The following is an 18,083-nucleotide window of genomic DNA, read 5'->3' on the forward strand; positions in this document are numbered from 1 at the left end:
GATTTAATATGTACACAAAATAGTCAGATTTAAATGATTCTTCAGGAATTTTTAAAATTTCATTGTCAATAATCTCATCAAATTGTTTCTTTTAAGAATAATACATTTTTCTCGAAACTTAGGAATTTCTTTAGCCGAAATTATGGCATTTTCAAAACCATCTTCTCTTTATTTTTCAAAAAAAAAAAAAGAAATAAGTCCTTTCAATTGCTCTATAGCAACATCTATGCGCATATCTTTTGAAAGTGTTTACTAACTGAGTTTACTACAAATAATATTTCATACCAAATAACCATGCCTAACTAAAATTCAAAATTTCAAGCTCATAAGTTGCCAAACATTCAACTTCAATTTTTATTTTAGGTTCAACATTTACTTCAGCTAATTTCAATAAAGCATCTCCTATTTGTGAAGTTATGAATCTTATAGCTTTTACACTTTCAATACGACTTTCCGACGTGTTTGTGACAATTATTTCAAAGTAAGTCTAGGTATATGGTCTGGTAGAATTTTCCATCTTTTAGTAGAAGAACAAAATATTGTATAAATACGTTGCACCACTCTAAAAAATATGTAGCTTTGAAACAAATATTTGTCATATCACAAAGTACTGAGTTTAGACTATGACAACCATATAGTGTATAAAATGATCTAGGATTAATATCTAAAAATCTTTTTTGAACACCTTAATATTTTTCTTTCATATTAGAACTATTATCATAACCTTGTCCTCTTAATTTACTAATATCAAGGCCAAGTATATTTAGTTCGTTCATAATAGCATCAAAAAGACATTTTCCAGTTGTATCATCTACTACTAAAATTTTTTAAAAAAATACTCAACTACTTGTTTTGGAGTTGAAGAAAAATCTACACATCGTAATACAATAGACATTCAAGAGTACAATCAAGTATGATTGAAAAATATTTTGAGTCCACAACTTTTTTTTAATAATTTTTGTTTTAATTTCATTTGCTAGCAAATTTATCAATTCATTTTGTATTCCATGTCCAAGATAATGGTTATGAATTTCATCATTTTTATTCGACGAATGTGCTCTTGCATTAGAGGATTAAGTTCTGCAATCATTTCCACTGAGGGTTTGATATGTAAACAATAATTTGTTGTGTCTTGTGGATATCTCAAATTTCCATTATTCCCTACCAATGTTCAATAGTAGGTGAACTCATATATTGACTTAGTTTGTTCATAGAGAATGCAATACTTGATCGTGTGTTGATTAGATGTTATAAGGCACATATGACTTGTCTATCCATAGTTGATTCCGCCGTTAATTACCCCCTTAATAGTAAAGTGTCTCATAGTAATCATAAGTTTTAGAATTAATATTATCAGAACACGATTCATAATATAGAAAACAATCAGCATTAGCCTAATTAATCAGGATACCTTGTTCTAATTTTTAAAAAATGGGTTTATATTAAAAAAAGTATAATTTTAATAATTAAAATGACACTAAAAAAATATGATTAAATATATATATATATATATATATATATATATATATATATATATATATATATATATATATATATATATATATATATATATAGAGAGAGAGAGAGAGAGAGAGAGAGAGAGGACGTATCATAGGAGAATGACATTTTTATGAGAGAATATGAGAATAAATCTGAACTATTAGATTTTAAAATAAATGGTGGATATTAAGTGTCAATATTTTTTTCTCTTTCTTCCATAATTTATTTTAATAATGGAGGAGAGAGAAAAAAATATTTACACTTAATCTCTACCATTTATTTTAAAATTTAATGGTTTAGATTCATTCTCACATTCTCATATAAATTACTCATTCTCACTATATATATATATATATATATATATATGTGTGTGTGTGTGTGTGTGTGTGTGTGTGTGTGTGTAACACCCCATACATAACTGACTAGTATATTATGCATGAAACGTTAAAAATTGATATTGAGTACATACACAAGCCAATGTACAATATTTGATCCATATAAAATACAACATGAAATTCTACTAAGAAGCATAATACACGAGTCTCCAATGGATCTTGCACAGCGGAATATCAAAACCAACGAGGTCTTCGAGCCAACACCACTTCAAGCCATCAATCTGAACCTGCTATCTATCAAAAGCTACTAAACTGCACCTGAAAAAGATAAGTTGATTGGGGTGAGATTACTAAATCTCAGTGAGTCCTCATATCCTATGAGTCCACTCGGATCTACAGGGTACATGCATCAAAACCGAATCCACCATTGATTCGGGATTTATCCTCACATCCGGTACAAGTACGGAGAAAAACAAGGAATCATCCACCATAGGACTCATCATATCATAAGTATACAAACACGTATGCAAAAACTCGTACCCGTGTACGGGGAATCCAAAAACGCGTTAATGCCTCGACTAGGTTATAAAACACACCCTCGATGAATCACGCCCATGCCTATTGTCAAGAGACTTGTACAAGCACATCGCAAGATGATTAGACGGGTTCGCACAAGCCTAACTGGCCGCGAGATGACCTTAGCCTAATTGGCGTCATTGTCCCATTAACCATCTTCACGCACGTGTGTTAACGCCGAGTACAAACACGCCATCTTGACACATGGGTCCATCGGGCGAAAGCCTGGTGATGTAGCATACATGGCATCACTAGAGATGGTTTACCTGTTATGCGTAGGCCTACTTAGCCGCATAACGCCACCATACCGAGCACGCAAGTGTGTTAACGCCAAGTGAGTAAAAAGCCCCGTACGGCACTCACGAGCACACTGCAATGGTAGCTCAGGTGTGAGCCCAAGATCACACGATCGGGGCTGTCCCATTGATCACAAATCCCGGGACATTACATAACCTAGCCCCCGGCCCGTTTCGATTCAAGCATACACACACATCAATCGCCAATCACACAAGCACATGATCCTAATTGTTTAACCGAAACAACGGGCATCAACAATGTATTCATGTCTTATCACAATATAGCATTCACATTTAAACATAATGTAGCAATTAAGTGCAATGAGATTAATTCATTCTAATCATGCATAATTCACATATTAAAATTACCACATCCATGATCATATATGACATTAGCATGTTTAAATACCAATTAAACAAGTCTCACATGACTAAGGAGACATCCGGTTCCCTTTACGGAACGAAACTGTTCTCGGGAGAAATAGCAACATTCAATTTCACTTGACAAGACACACTAAGTGGGGTTCAAATATAATTAAATCAAGCATTCTGGTTTGGGGACCAATTTTATTAGAAAGTACACGTCGCTAGCTTTCCAACGATATAAAGTTTGCGCGAAACGGACTTACGACACAAAAGTTACGAATTTCCGAAGTTTGCTGATTTTTCCCTCTGCGCCCAAGGTATCCGATTACCCAAAGACAGTAACCGATTACTGGCCCTAAAAACAGCCTAGAATTGCATTTTTAACAGCGTAATCGGTTACCCAAAGACCCGTAACCAAATACCCTATAACAGAATCAATTTTTCTGCATTCTAAGAGTCCTAAACCAGTCCCAAATGCCCTATAATTGATTCCCTGCATCCTCAATACAGTCCCAACGAATTTTATATCATACATATATTCTGAATCATCAACATGCAACATGTACTCATCAATTAAACAAGTTGATCACATGCAATTATGGATTATCACTCAAACCCCAATTCCCAACATAAACCCTTGCATACAAATTCCCCAAGGTATCTAACTAAGGACTCACCTTGGATTAATAGAGGTTGAGAGGATGTTCTTTCTGCCATTGGACTTCCATTGATGCCAAAACTTCACCTCTAACATGATCAAACCCGTAACCCTCATGAACTCATTTTCAGCATCAGTCATCAATCTTCAAACTTGTTTATCTCCATCAATAAACCAGCTATGAGTGCGAAATTTATATGCAAACTGAAGAGAATTTCGTGTAGAATCCAAAGCTTCGAGAATTACCTGAATCGTAGTTGTGAGTAGAAAGTTATGGCACTTTTAGTAAAGGCTGTCCATGGAATACGAAAATGCTAAAGTGAATATGAGTTCCTCTTCCTCTCCCATGCTTTTAGTTCTTTTTCTTCATAAAATTCTGATTTGGATAACACCAACCCACCAAACATTCCCTTAGTCACATGCATCATAGTTAAATGGCCAAAATGTCCTTCAACTAGGTGACATTTACTCTTTTGCCATTTAGTTTGTTTCCAACAATTCTCTTTCCATCTCAACAACTATTCCTTAAATTAGAGGTTATCCCATAATTTCCTTCTTAGCACTATATATATATATATATATATATATATATATATATATATATATATATATATATATATATATATCCACATAACCATGCTTAAAATAATATGAGATATTACATTCTTCTCCCCTTAAATTGAATTCGTCCTCGAATTCTTTCCGATCGCCACGGAAAACAACTAACCAAGTCTATTCCAACCAAGGGGTGGAATGTTCCTTACATTCCTCCTTAAAATAGCATCATTGCTCTGCCTGAGTGTCGTTCCATCCGAAGGAACATAATCCACCAAAACTGGTGTTCCACTGTTCCTGATCGAAAGTCTTAGTCCTTACACAACACATCTATTCAGATACTCCATATTGACATACTTGGGAAAGATCCCTCCAAGATCCTAGACCTTCACCGCTCTATACCAGATTTCCATAGCTCCAGAAACCTTAGTAATCCACTTATGTCGGATATCCTTCGTTTCAATCTCTGGTATGTTTACCCTTATTCAACAAACATTACTGATTCACTCAGCTCCTTGAATTACTTCCCATTCGAGAATTACTGCCACAACGTAACTTCTGCGACAACACTTCAAATTATTCTCCACTCGATTCCATACAATGTCATTAGGTTTTAGCCAAATTCCTTGGTCTTAACTTCCGGTTCCCAAGGCCTTAGTATGGTTGTCCCAAGTTTACCTTTACTTATACAACTGAATCTCCTTTCTTTAACCCTTACTCTAGTCTAGACATACCAAATGTCACCGTAAACCGCGAAGGTGTAATCATCTTGCAACTATAGTCTTGACATTCGATAACTTCGCACAAGATTCTACTGATAAGAGGCGAAATTCAACAACTGACTTGTAACCATTGTCCCAGTCTTCCTGTACAATCGTAGTACGCAAGGCATAACCACAAAAAACTTGCGCCAGTTGAATGTCCTCACTAACCTCCGGCATTTCGGTAGTCACGATACTCAGTCCAACCCTTGTGACCTTCAAGCTAAACTGATAACCTATGAACATCGGACCGCATGCCCTCCACAAAAAGTATTCCCAAGCTGACCCATTGACAACACCTCTCGAGTTATGGTGATCCTTGAGAGACTGGAATGAACGAAACGCTTCTTCGACAATTTCCTTTAGGAAGATACTTTCATCACAACATAAAATCCTACAAATAGTCCATTCATTCCTACCTCAGACTTATCTGATTCTTCCTCGATCCGTTGCGCTACTCTGAGTCCAACAATTCACACACACCTTAAAATCCTCTGAGTCACGTTATATCGATAATTCACTTAGTTCCCATTAATACACAATAATTCCTTATATACAGTCGTCCAATTACAACACGTGCCAGAACTCCTTATACATCCATCGTCGACTACTACTCCTCGAAGTTGAGTACTCTCCAGAATCAAGTTTCTACTTACTCTGCCATTCCATATTAATTCATCTACCACAACTTAGGCACACGTTTTGATCTCAGGACATTGAAACCCAAATACTCACTGACTTAGAGTTTCGTCCTTATCACTGTTTTCCACAGCGTACAACTGCTATGTTCTTCCCTTCCAACAAGTCTGGTTGCTTAGCCGGTATAATAAACCCTTTAAAAACATACTGCAGCTCATGATAACTCTAGCAGTTTTACACAACTTCTACCCAACCATAAACCTTCATTCTTTTAGCGTAGTATCACCTCTGATAACTCGTGCGACTTACTGATATAACAATCCTCCCATAGCCACACTCCATTCACACAGTCATCTAATGTCTGTTCCACCTCTGAATCAGACACTAAACTAACTTCCTCGGCGGCTGCATCCTTCATTGCAGTGCTTCCAACGGTCGGAGTGTAGCCACAATGCAAGAAATTGCACTTTATATTTCGAACATCTCTCTTATAGACTCCTCAGCAGTTCTCAAACCAAAATGTCTATACTTTACCAAGATTGACATTTCTTCACTCAGAGTATCTACAGACACTCTACCAGACACGTCACACATCAAACTAGTCCAAGATACAATTCGCATATTCCATCACCGGTCACTAATGGTACATGATAGCCACTCGCTATGATGACCAGGATATCATGACCGCACATGAGTCTCACTCTAGACACCCATGCAAAAATTGCCAACTTAACACTTCACAAAACGAGAACGTCCCCAAGGTATAATCTGATACTAACTCACGCGATCACGATCATTCAGAGTCTCCATAAGTATAGTATCGGATCTTGATCCATCCTACTATCGCCTGTCTAGTTATTCCTCTACTATCGAGCGCGACGTATGGATCCTTATCCCACATACCTTATGAGAGTCTGGATATGTGTCTCACGAGTGCCAAATCATAATTCTACCTTGAGCTTCAGATCACCTTTGTCCCACACATGTCGGAAAAGGATGACTCACGCCTCTTGTGCACGATAGCGATACTGTGGCATCATACCCGTCTGGTAGTACCAACATGGTGGACCAAATCCGAGGCCATGTATCCAGGTAATCTACCTTCGTGGCGTATAACGATCTCCACGCGTATCCTAAAGTCACAACCGACAAGTGTCTGAACAGGCCTCCAATAGGCTTACCGTTCCTCAAGTCCTTCGAATCACACTCCTTTGGATGCTAGAACCTGAGAGTGCTACACACCAAGGTTTACTTACTCGGAAAGCCAAAACGCCAAACACGAAGATTTGAAGTTCAACTTCGGATTACCATGCAGTGCGCGTACCCACTCGTCCCACGCATGCATGAGATTCCAAGGATAATTCAGTCCAGATAGATCTTAGTTCTTACTCGCCTGAATACCCAACGCCAAGCGTAGTTCTATGGCTTCACTCGGGGTCAGACGAACAACAACTAACAAGAACATAGGTTACTGCATTTCACGCTTCTACATCATTTCATATTCCATCTAGCGTAGTTCTAAAACTTAAATATAAAATGATAAGAACAGGAATACACATCCTCTTCCATCGACCGGGTATCAAGCCTCGCCCAATCGTAAGTTACCACACTCGTACATTCCACCAAACCTTACTAGGTAACTACTCTCGCTTAGGGTACTTCAATTTGGATCAGGATCTAATACTCCGCCCATCCAATTACTGTCCGTACCAGCGCAATCAGAAAGGTCTGACTCCTCTGTCCGCATTTCCAAAGGTTATTCTGTTCTATCAGCTCATCATTCACACCTAACACCAGCAGCATCATCAATACTGTTTGGATTTCCCTTGCTATTACCAAGACTTAGAGAAGTTTCACTTCGTCCAGTCAAAATTCTGGGAGTTCTAGTTGTCTCGATCCACACCTTGACAGTTCGGGTATCACTACTTCGTGTCAAACGCTCTCCTTAAGCTTGACGACTCCAATATCATCCACCTAAAACATCCAACAATTCATTACTCTTCCATCTCCAACAACTTAGGTTCACAACCTTGTAGGTTTTACGAGTCCTCGTGGCGGCTCTGTCGTAATTCCACTGTCACGCATTCAGTCGATGAGTTGATCAAGTTCAATGACTCAATGAGATATTAGTAAAATCAGGCTAGCAACGCACACTTGAGAGGAGGAAAAGGAATTGCTAGTGATGTCTCATGGCTCGGCCGAGAATCGACCTGCTCTGATACCAACTGTAACACCCCATACATAACTGACTAGTATATTATGCATGAAACGTTAAAAATTGATATTGAGTACATGCACAAGCCAAGGTACGATATTTGATCCATATAAAATACAACATGAAATTCTACTAAGAAGCATAATACATGAGTCTTCAATGGATCTTGCACAGCGGAATGTCAAAACCAACGAGGTCTTCGAGCCAACACCACTTCAATCCATCAATCTGAACCTGCTATCTATCAAAAGCTACTAAACTGCACCTGAAAAAGATAAGTTGATTGAGGTGAGATTACAAAATCTCAGTGAGTCCTCCTATCCTATGGGTCCACTCGGATCTACAGGGTACATGCATCAAAACCGAATCCACCATTGATTCGGGGTTTATCCTCACATCCGGTACAAGTACGGAGAAAAACAAGGAATCGTCCACCATAGGACTCATCATATCATATGTATACAAACACGTATGCCAAAACCCGTACCCGTGTACGGGGAATCCAGAAACGCGTTAATGCCTCGACTAGGTTATAAAACACACCCTCGATGAATCACGCCCATGCCTATTGTCAAGACACTTGTACAAGTACACCGCAAGATGATTAGACGGGTTCGCACAAGCCTAACTGGCCGCGAGATGACCTTAGCCTAATTGGCGTCATTGTCCCATTAACCATCTTCACGCACGTGTGTTAACGCCGAGTACAAATACGCCATCTTGACACATGGGTCCATCGGGCGAAAGCCTAGTGATATAGCCTACATGGCATCACTAGAGATGGTTTACCTATTATGCGTAGGCCTACTTAGCCGCATAACGCCACCATACCGAGCACGCAAGTGTGTTAACGCCAAGTGAGTAAAAAGCCCCGTACCTCACGAGCACACTGCAACGGTAGCTCAGGTGTGAGCCCAAGATCACACGATCGGGGCTGTCCCATTGATCACAAAGCTCGGGACATAACGCAACCTAGCCCCGGCCCGTTTCGATTCAAGCATACACACACATCAATCGCCAATCACACAAGCACACGATCCCAATTGTTTAACTGAAACAACAGGCATCAACGATGTATTCATGTCTTATCACAATATAGCATTCACATTTAAACATAATGTAGCAATTAAGTGCAATGAGATTAATTCATTATAATCATGCATAATTCACATATTAAAATTACCACATCCATAATCATATATGACATTAGCATGTTTAAATACCAATTAAACACGTCTCAAATGACTAAGGAGACATCCGGTTCCCTTTACGGAACGAAACTGTTCTCGGGAGAAATAGCAACATTCAATTTCACTCGACAAGACACACTAAGTGGGGTTCAAATATAATTAAATCAAGCATTCTGGTTTGGGGACCAATTTTATTAGAAAGTACACGTCGCTAGCTTTCCAACGATATAAAGTTTGCGCGAAACGGACTTACGACGCAAAAGTTACGAATTTCCGAAGTTTGCTGATTTTTCCCTCTGCGCCCAGGGTATCCGATTACCCAAAGACAGTAACCGATTACTGGCCCTAAAAACAGCCCAGAATTGCATTTTTAACAGCGTAATCGATTACCCAAAGACCCGTAACCGAATACCCTGTAACAGAATCAATTTTTCTGCATTCTAAGAGTCCTAAATCAGTCCCAAATGCTCTATAATTGATTCCCTGCATCCTCAATACAGTCCCAACGAATTTATATCATACATATATTCAGAATCATCAACATGCAACATGTACTCATCAATTAAACAAGTTGATCACATGCAATTATGGATTATCACTCAAACCCCAATTCCCAACATAAACCCTTGCATACAAATTCCCCAAGGTATCTAACTAAGGACTCACCTTGGATTAATAGAGGTTGAGAGGATGCTCTTTCTGCCATTGGACTTCCATTAATGCCAAAACTTCATCTCTAACATGATCAAACCCGTAACCCTCTTGAACTCATTTTCAGCATCAGTCATCAATCTTCAAACTTGTTTATCTCCATCAATAAACCAGCTATGAGTGCGAAATTTATACGCAAACTGAAGAGAATTTCGTGTAGAATCCAAAGCTTCGAGAATTACCTGAATCATAGTTGTGAGTAGAAAGTTATGGCACTTTTAGTGAAGGCTGTCCATGGAATACGAAAATGCCAAAGTGAATATGAGTTCCTCTTCCTCTCCCATGCTTTTAGTTCTTTTTCTTCATAAAATTCTGATTGGATAACACCAACCCACCAAACATGCCCTTAGTCACATGCATCATAGTTAAATGGCCAAAATGTCCTTCAACTAGGTGACATTTACTCTTTTGCCATTTAGTTTATTTCCAACAATTCTCTTTCCATCTCAACAACTATTCCTTAAATTAGAGGTTATCCCATAATTTCCTTCTTAGCACTATATATATCCATATAACCATGCTTAAAATAATATATATATATATATATATATATATATATATATATATATATATATATATATATATATATATATATATATATATGAGGGTTATATTTACTCCAGGAGTAACTTATTATAACTTATTCCAAATCTAGACCATTGATTCTTCTCAATCTAATGGTTAAAAATAATATGTAATAGTTTTCTCTCTCCACATTTAATTACTTATTATTTTTAACCACTAGATTGAAAAGAATCAATGATCTAGATTTGGAGTAAGTTATAATAACTTACTCCTGGAGTAAATATAACCCTCCTCATATATATATATATGTATATATATATATATATATATATATAATTATAATTATATATATATATATAATTATAATAGAGCGAACGAAAGGACAGTGACTCGAAATTTATGTTTTTGATGTTTTGTATTTTTTTATTAATATTTTTCTGTTCAACAATATAAAAAAATTGTGCCCCCAAAATTTGAGCCTGATGCTATAGAGCACCATGCATTTGTGAAGGGTATGGTCTAAAAGTAATGCTTATTGCATCATCAACGAAATATTTTGAATGATTTATCTCATTGAGCATCGTCCTTACAGGCTCTTCAAGAGATTTGTTTTTACTCCTTACTATCACATTTTGTTGGGCAGTTCAAGGAGTGAAAAAATATGTCGAATATCGTTCTCGTTACAAAATCTTTTGAATTCCTTATTTTGGAATTCTCCACCGTGATAGCTGATCGATTCAATAATTAATCCTTTCTCGTTCTAGATGACCATGGTTAGTTTTTGAAAGGTAACAAATATGTCTCTTTTCTGAGATAATAGTAATCTACTGGTATAATTAAAGTAGTCATCCACAACTATAAGGGAATAGAATTGCCACAAAGACTTACAATTCTATATGGGCGAAAAAGATCCATGTGAAGTAGTTATAAGGGTTGATCTATGGAAAACATTTTTTTGCTTTAAAATAGGTCCTTAATTGCTTACTCTTTTGGCATGCATCACATAATCTCTTCTTTTCAAAATGAAAGCCTAGTAGACCGACTACAAGATCTCTTCGGACCAACTTGTTTAAATGGTCCTTGTGGATGTGAGTTATCCTCATATGCCATAGCCAAGATTCATCATTATTACTCAGGAGACAAAAGACATTTGAAGGGATTTTATTTAAATTCATCGTGTAGATATTTCCACTTCTTGAGCTCGTAAATAAAGTTTCATTTGATTAGATCTTATGACCCTGCATCTAGAAAAATCAAAGGTTACACTGTTATCATCGTCACGTAATTGATTTATACTGAGTAAATTATGCTTTAATCCTTCAATCGAAAGAACTTTCCGAGTCATTGGATTGGGGTACTTATCAATGGTACCGAAACCTAAAATCTTCCCTTATTATTGTCATCATAAGAGACAAAACATCTCTTCTTAAGAGTGAAGGACGAGAAAAGAGATTCATCGTCGGTCATATGCTTTGAATGGTCGTTGTCAAGGTACCATTTAGTGTTTAAAAATTGTACAACTTTCTTGCAATAAGAACTCGAGTCTTATTTTTAAGTATCCAAACCATTTTGTGCCCTTTACTATTAATTCCATAAATATTTCCACGATTGGATTTTATATCATGTTATAAATATGTGATGAAGTAGATATATTTTTCATTTTTGCGCTCACAATGCTTTTTATAAAAGTATGAATGAGGATGTCATTGTTTTCTCTCATGAATCTTTTTAGTGAAATATAACATGGAAACATGACCATATTTATTACAGTAATTGCATTTTAAGGTTTTCCAATGAGATGTAGATTGAGAATTACAAATATTGCTAAAGTTTTTATTCTTGTTCTATGGCTCATAGCAAATACCGACCTTATTGTAGGAAGCTTTTTGGTTTCCCATCAAAAGATTCAAGTTATATCTTTCTTTAAGGAACTTGTCAAGTGTTTTTTGAAAATCACAAATTACATTTTTTAAAATATCACATTTATCGCACTTGACAAATCCATTTACTTCTTCGTTAGGAAAGGAAGAGTTTTAGTCTAGATCACTTTGTGTCTCTCTCTAATATTTTCTATTTCATCCGACAAGTTTTTATTTTTTAATTCAAGGGAAGAAATAGTGCCCTTGGAGGTAAAGACAATATGTTTTAATTTACTTGTTTCTTTTGTTGGCTTCTAACAACAACATAATAAATTTTGATAAGAAAAGTAAGAGGTTACCTCATCGTCTTGACGATCTGCTATGAGACAGATGTTGGCTTCTTCATCATTTAAGGACTCCATGTCATTGTCATCCAAAGCGATGTAAGTCTTCTTGCCATTTTCTAAGGTTTCTTTGATTTCTTATGATTCTGATTTGCCTTTTTGCCTATAGGGAAAATTGATCTGATATGTCTTTTCTTTCCACACTAATAACATGTAGGAGTGAATGCATATTTTCCTTAATTTTGAGTTTGCTCATATTGTTGTTGTTTCTCATACTTTAAGAATTTTCTAAAGCTTCCCACCATGAGTTACATGTCACTGTTTGAGTCGGAATCTTCGGCTTTAAGAGATAGAATTTTGTTCTTCTTCTCTCCTTCCTCATCCATAGCATATCTTTTTCGTTCTATCTCATGCTCTTGTAATTTACTAAAAAGAGTATGCATGTCCATGGTTGCGGGAATTTAAAGAGTTAAGGGAAGAAGAAAAACACTAAAAATTATACAGGTTCAGTAAAAAAATAACTTAGTCTTGTCCCTAATAATTGATCTTGAGAGTTTCCAATAAATATTGAGAGATTTTAGTAGAAAAGACTCGCGAACCCCTTATACAAGGAAATAATGGTTGATCTTCAACCAAATAATGCAAGACGATATAAGCGTTTGTGTATTTTCTTCAAAATAATCTTGAAAGTGAAGTGACCAATCTATCGTCTTAACGATTGATTGAAGATGTTAGTCTTCTTTCCACAAACATATACCATGGAGTGGATAATCTTCAAGTTCCAAAACCTCTAAGCTCAAAATCTTAGTTTTACACGGGATAACCAAAAACCTGTGAGATTTTAACATTAGGATAATTTCAAACCTGTGAAGCGTTTAGTACCGAGATGAGCTTCAAACTATCTTGGTTTTAATACATAGTTGACCAAGAACCTAGGAGATTTCAACATTGAGTGATCTCCAACCTAAACTATGAGTGATCACACAATCCCGGACACAAGCTTTTTACGGGATTAACTTCTAACCCAAATAAATCCCTAAATGGATAATATTTAACCAATGTGTATACAAAATATTCCCTTGGTAAATTTACAATTCTTCCTTTTCCAAAATTACAAAAGTATCTCATTCACAAAAGGACTTTTATCATAAAAGCACTTAGGTTAAAACATTCATGAGAGAAAGTTAAAAACAAGTTTATACAAAGAGAGTGAGAGATGAAAATGTCAAAACACGATTTTGGATGGTTTATAATGAGAAATGGAAGCTCTGTTTATAGGCCTGAGATTGGCTCAGAAAGGAATTTGAAATTAATGTTTTTACTATTATCTAATTGATTGGAGCATATTAATAATCGAGTAGATAATTAAAATAATCGTTTGTAAGTTCTCACAAAGGAAATAAAAGATATCTAGTCGTTGCACATCATTAAGTTATTTGTCCCAATTGTTTGGGGTGTAAGCTTGAATTGAGAAAATCGATTAGATAAGCCAAAAATTTTCCCTCTAGCTATTTTGACAGTTCCTAAGTCATCTAACACAACTTTAATACATTTTTTAAGATTTTTATTTGATAAAAAAATTTGAAAATTGTTTCTGTGTGTGTGTCAGCGCTTTAGCCTTGCATTTTATGATAAAGCCCTTTTATTTAACAACTATTCACTCACTGCTAAATCTAGGAAGAATCTAAGTACTTCAAGTTTTTTTCAAATACTTCTCTTTTCATTGACACGTCCTTGAGTAGCTTTATATGATTCTTTACTTGCATTCCATTTGTTTGCCATCATCAAAGAGTCAAGTTAATCAAACCCTTAATGATAATGTTTGCATCTTTATCCGTTTAATTGTTCACTAGATTTATCATAAGTTATAATCATCAAAAGTATATGTTCTTGTTAAAATCATATCACCTGCAAAACAAGGTTCCACACGGAAGTCATCAAATAAATGATGCATGTGAGTCGATTTCAATGACCTTAATGTTGCGTGCTCTAAAGATCATATCCCTTATCCAGTATAGATTGTCTGATTAACAGATCCTCTGGATACCAAATGTTGAGTTTCATGGATGCCTATTATGGCTAAAACGAGATCAAGATGTATCATGTAAATGCGCCTAAGACAAAGTTCATGTTCAATCATGACAACTACTATTACAATTACATGCCCTTTGGGCTAAGAGCATAGGCGTCACCTGTCAAAGACTCATGGATATTGCATTATCAAAGAAGATAGAGCGCAAACTAGAAATATATATTCTATATCAATGATATGATAGTAAAGACATTAAGAGGGAATATCCACATTGTAATTATGAAAGACATCCTGAAATCAGTTAGGAGTTACAACATGTGGCTAAATCCTGCTAAGTGCTCATTCAGCGTACATGCAGGTAAGCAAATAGGTTTTATGTTAACCAAGAGAGGTATAGAGGAAAACTCAAATAAATGCAAGTCCATCATCAACGAGAGAATCTCTTTCATTTTTAAATAAGTTCAACAGCTAATCAGACGCTTAACATCCCTAGCTCGCTTCCTTTCTTACGCATTTGATAAGGCTTTCCATTTCTTTGCCACTTTTAAGAAAAAGGAGAAGTTTCAGTGGAGTAGCAGGTTCTCTCCTATACTTCTATCTGCCTGTTATTCACTATGCGATGAGTTCTATGCTAGTCCAAGAGACCAATAAAGTTGGACGACCTGTCTATTTTGTGAACAAGGTATTTAAGGGAGTTAAGGCTTGATATATGAAGATTTAGAGGCTTTCCCTAGTATTCGTGATATTTCAAGAAACTCAAGCCCTACTTTCAAGGGCATCAGGTGATGGTAAAAACCAACGGCCTCATTCGACAAGTCCTAAAAATGCCATCTCTAGCAGGAAGAATGATATTTTTGGTAGTTGAATTATCCGAGTAGGATTTATAGTATATACCTAGAGAAATTATCAAGTCACAAGTGTAAGAACAAGATTCGTTCTACATCCGGCCTTAAGTTTTGATGATAACTTTACATGTTATCTTAAAGAACAATTGTATACACTAATGATTTCTTTCGTGTGTGGCTTTTGTCTTGCAGGTTTTGACTCAAGTAATAAGGTGTGTGACGTCATCAGGTTTTGAACTCAACACTATGGAAAAATAATAAGTGTTGTGTTACAATGGAATTTAAGATTCTGGAATGCTACTTCTGCAACGATTCTAAGGAATGTTAGTACAAGAGCTTATGATTGTGACTTTGTAAGGAAGCTTTGGATCCCTTCTAAAGATTTTCTTCTGTATCCCATGTTCTAAAGATGCTGAAGACAAGGTTCTGCTGAACAAGTTTTGAAGATTGTAAAACATCGCTTTTGAAGACCAAATGTTGAAGACTCTGAAGACAATGTTCTACAAAACATGCTCTGAAGACTCAAAGACATAGGTTCTGAAGACTCAAGTTTTGATCATCTATAACATGCTTCAATCAACATACTATCAGAAGTCTCTGAAGACTTAGAAGATCAAGGACGACTTACGTGTGTGGTGATTATAAAAGTACTAACGTAAATTGTGACCTCTACTCTTATAGGGTGGCGTAAGGACAGTCCAACCTGTACTTGTTATCTACCATTCCCACCATGATCGTTGGGGACTTTAAAATTTTACTTTACATTTCCTATTCTACCCTCCAACGAATCTATCCTTCTCTATAAAGGAAGCCATTGGAAGAATTTGAAATCAACGAATCAGTTCTTCAAAACTACACTAAAGCGTTGTACATACTCTGTTAGGGAAATTCTTTGTATATTTTTATATTTTTAGAAAGGAGATTTTGTTCATATATTGCTTATCAACACTTTTGTGTTGTTGTACTTAAACATTGTGTAATCTGGTTATTAGAAGCATCTTTGTAATACACACTTGTATTCAACTTGGTTGATTATATTCCTTCGGGGTCTAAGTGTTAGTCAGAAGCCTCGAGAAGATTGTGGTTGCGGTCATAGTGGTTACACGATAAGGATCAACTGAACTTGTTGGGGTTGTCAATGAAATTCTCTGGTACAATGGCAGATACAACATGTTAGTACTAATGTTTCAACATCAGAACATGACATCAAGACAGATGATATGACATCTGATCCTGATACAGGATATTAACATTCATTTGAAACTTTTGCATGCATATAAATCAGAGTGACAACCAACACAACTTACAAATTGAGATTGATGTCTCAACACAAACAACAATGTTAAGACATATGTCTTAACATCATCTTCTAACATATCACATACTAGAAACATACGTAGAAAACAAATGCAGAATGGTAAATGAAACAGAGGAATTATTAACCCATTTCGGTGCAAACAACACCTAATTCGGGGGCTACCAAGCCAAGAAGGAATTCCATTATAGTATTAGTTCATAGCCTAAACAAGTCCCATAATTACAACTTTCCATCCTAATCACTGCCCTATGCAACTTCAACCTAAAAACCTTCTAGATGTGAGAAATCCCATCCCACTTCCAATCACCGCAACGATGTTTAATAGTCTCATTTACTGTATCAACAGCCTTTCACCTAACTGAAGATCACACTTCAAATAAACAAGTCATAAACTAGTGACAAGGGAAGACTACACTTCCAGTAAAATAAACTTAGTCTTGCTTCACAACTTCGAGTAAGAACAAAACTTGATCTTACTTAAAGCTTTGATCAAGAACAACACTCAACTCTATGCTTAAAAGCTTAAAGAGTGAGGAGAATACTCAACTCATTATCTAAAGGCTTTTGAGTGAGAACAAATAACTTGACAAACAGTCAAGTGACATATAGTCTGCCACACAATATCAAAAGATACGTGGGAGACTTAAAACATAAAGAGACTCTCAAAATTGTAGACCTAACACTTTCCCTAATTTTACAATTGTGGAAGTTTTGTTTTTCATTAGGTTAGGGTTCTCTTTAAATAGTCCTTACCAGTCTATGGGCTTCAAAACTTTTGAGCAAGAGAGTTAAGTGTTGTAGACTATCTGTTACTTGACTATTAGTCAAGTTATTGTTCTCACTCTTGAAGCTTTTAAGTAAGAGAGTTAAGTGTTGTTCTTGATCAAAGCTTTTAAGTAAGATCAAGTATTGTTCTTAGTTAGGGTGCTTAACTAAGCTCTTTATTGGAAAGTGTGATCTTTCTATCTGAGTTCCCTTGGTCACAGGGTGTGTGACTATTTTATCACTACGGTGATTGGAAGTGGGATGTCGACTTCCCAGGTCTAGATGCCGATTTCTAAGCAGAAGTAGCGTTAGGTAGTGATTAGGCGAGAAGTTGTAAACTAGGACTGCTTAGTTTTGAACTAATACTACTAATAGTGGATTTCTTGACTTGGAAGCCCCCAGATTATGTGATGTTGCACTAAGCTGGGTTAACAATTCCTCTGTTATTTACCATTCTGAAATTGTTTTATGCACATCTTCCAGGTTGGTAAATATGTGATCTGTTAGTAGATGATGTCAAGAGATTTGTCTTGACATTATTGTTTGAGTTGAGACTTTAATCTCAACTTGTGAGTTGTGTTGGTTGTCACTCT

The sequence above is a fragment of the Vicia villosa genome, linkage group LG5, assembly GCF_029867415.1.
Source record: "Vicia villosa cultivar HV-30 ecotype Madison, WI linkage group LG5, Vvil1.0, whole genome shotgun sequence".
NCBI classification, from domain to species: Eukaryota; Viridiplantae; Streptophyta; class Magnoliopsida; order Fabales; family Fabaceae; genus Vicia; species Vicia villosa.